Source organism: Perognathus longimembris, chromosome 19 (assembly GCF_023159225.1).
Source record: "Perognathus longimembris pacificus isolate PPM17 chromosome 19, ASM2315922v1, whole genome shotgun sequence".
In the NCBI taxonomy this organism is placed as follows: domain Eukaryota; kingdom Metazoa; phylum Chordata; class Mammalia; order Rodentia; family Heteromyidae; genus Perognathus; species Perognathus longimembris.
Window position 1 is genome coordinate 16456451 of NC_063179.1, and position 2810 is coordinate 16459260.

Genomic DNA, 2810 nt, shown 5'->3' on the forward strand with positions numbered 1-2810 from the left:
CTCATTTCTTCTTCTTCTTCTTCTTCTTCTTCTTCTTCTTCTTCTTCTTCTTCTTCTTTTCTTCTTCTTCTCTTCCTCCTCCTCCTCCTCCTCCTCCTCCTCCTCTTCTTCCTCTGCCTTCACCTCCCCCCCACTTCTTCCTCCTTCTTTCCTTCTTCTTCCTCCCCATCCTCTTCCTCCTCCTCCTCTTCTTCTTTCTCATGATCTAATGTAAATATTTGGGTATTGTGTAAGCAGTTTCTAGAGGTATAGAACCAACAGGATGTCTACATGTAAAATATGTGATTTTATGAGAAAGACAGGGAGAGTGAGAGACTTATTTTAAGGAAATTACTAACATAATTATAGAAAGTGCAAGTCCAGCATCTAAAAGATAGAATAAAGAACTAAGAATTGACTTTATGTGCTCGCTTCGGCAGCACATATACTAAAATTGGAACAATACAGAGTAGATTAGCATGGCCCCTGTGCAAGGGTGACATGCAAATTCGTGAAGCATTCCATATTTTTTTTCTCAAACTCTTCAATGAAATTGAAAGAGAAGGTTCACTACCAGACACATTCTATGAAGCCAGTATAAACTTCATCCCAAAACCAGGCAGGGACTCATCACGGAAAGAGGACTATAGACCGATTTCCCTGATGAACATAGACGCAAAAATTCTCAACAAAATTCTGGCCAATCGATTTCAACAGGTCATCAAAAAAATCATACACCACGATCAAACTGGATTCATCCCAGGGATGCAAAGTTGGTTTAATATACGCAAGTCAATTAATGTAATCCACCACATCAACCGGAGCAAGGTAAAGAACCACATGGTTTTATCTCTGGATGCGGAAAAAGCGTTTGACAAAATCCAGCACCAATTTATGCTAAAAGCCCTGGAAAAACTGGGATTCCAGGGAACATTCCTGAATATAATCAAGGCAGTTAATGACAAACCAACAGCAAGTATAACTCTAAATGGTGAAAAACTAAAGTCATTCCCTTTAAAATCAGGAACAAGGCAGGGATGTCCACTCTCTCCCCTTCTCTTCAACATAGTACGAGAATTCCTAGCCAGAGCAAATAGGCAAGAAGAAAATATAAAGGGGACCCAAATAGGACAAGATGAAGTTAAACTTTCTCTCTTCGCAGATGACATGATCCTATACCTAAAGAATCCCATCGACTCTACCCCCAAGCTACTAGAGCTGATCCAAAACTTTGGCAAAGTTGCAGGATATAAAATGAACCCTCAAAAATCAACCCCCTTTCTCTAGGTGGAAATCAGGAAAGCAACTCCTTTTTCAATAGCCCACAAAAACATAAAATACCTAGGAATAACCTTAACCAAAGAAGGGAAAGACCTCTTTGATGAGAACTTTAAAAGCTTGAAAAACAAAATTAAGTCAGAAATAAGGAAATGGAAAAACCTCCCATGCTCCTGGATTGGGAGGATTAATACAATCAAAATGGCAATATTGCCAAAGGCTATCTACAAATTCAATGCAATACCCATTAATATCCCAACACCATTTTTTAATGAAATAGAGGAAGCAATTCAGAAATTCATATGGAACAATAAAAGACCTAGAATAGCAAAACCAATCCTAAGCACAAAGAACATTGCTGGAGAAATTACAATACCCAACTTCAAGCTGTATTATAAAGCTATAGTAATAAAAACAGCTTGGTATTGGCACCAGAACAGGCCTGAAGACCAATGGAACAGAATTGAAGAACCAGAAATGAACCCACAGAACTATGCCTACTTAATCTTTGATAAAGAAGCTAAAACAATAGTTTGGAAGAAAGATAGCATCTTAAACAAATGGTGCTGGCAAAACTGGTTCAACACATGCAACAAACTAAAACTAGATCCTTATATATCACCCTGCACCAAAATCAATTCCAAATGGATTAAAGACCTCAAAATCAAAACAGACACCCTGAAAACACTAAAGGAAGGAGTAGAAGAAACACTGGGGCTCCTTGGCACAGGACGGAACTTCCTTAACAAAGACCCAGAAAGGCTACAAATCAAAGAAAGGTTGGACAAATGGGACTGCATCAAACTGCAGAGCTTCTGCATGGCAAAGGACATAGCTCGCAACAAAAACAGAAAGCCCACAGACTGGGAGAAGATCTTTACCTGCCATTCAATGGACAAAGGCCTTATATCTAAAATATATGCAGAACTAAAAAAATTACTTTCCTCCAAAACAAAACCGCAAAGAACCAATAGCCCCCTCATCAAGTGGGCTAAAGACTTACAAAGAGATTTCTCTGATGAGGAAATGAGAATGGCCAAGAGACATATGAAAAAGTGCTCTACATCACTGACCATAAAAGAAATGCAAATCAAAACAACATTGAGATTCCATCTCACCCCAGTAAGAAGGTCATATATCAAGAAAACTAACAATAACAATTATTGAAGGGGATGTGGCCAAAAGGGAACCCTACTTCATTGTTGGTGGGAATGTAAACTGGTTCAGCCACTCTGGCAAGCAGTATGGAGATTCCTCAGAAGGCTAAATATAGAACTCCCCTATGACCCACCAGCCCCACTTTTGGGTATCTATCCAAAAGACCACATACATAATCACACTAAAGCTACCAGCACAACGATGTTCATCGCAGCACAATTTGTCATAGCTAGAATCTGGAACCAACCCAGATGCCCCTCAGTAGACGAATGGATCAGGAAAATGTGATACATATACACAATGGAATTTTATGCCTCTATCAGAAAGAATGACATTGCCCCATTTGTAAGGAATTGGAAGGACTTGGAAAAAATTATACTAAGTGAAGTGAGCCA

At 39.1% G+C, this 2810-nt stretch overlaps 1 non-coding gene across 1 annotated transcript; it reads left to right on the forward strand.

The window, feature by feature from the left end:
• The first annotated feature begins 403 nt into the window (after positions 1-403).
• Positions 404-510, forward strand: LOC125367870. The gene has a single exon (XR_007214174.1). It is a non-coding gene; the product is annotated as a U6 spliceosomal RNA (small nuclear RNA).
• Positions 511-2810: the final 2300 nt, after the last annotated feature.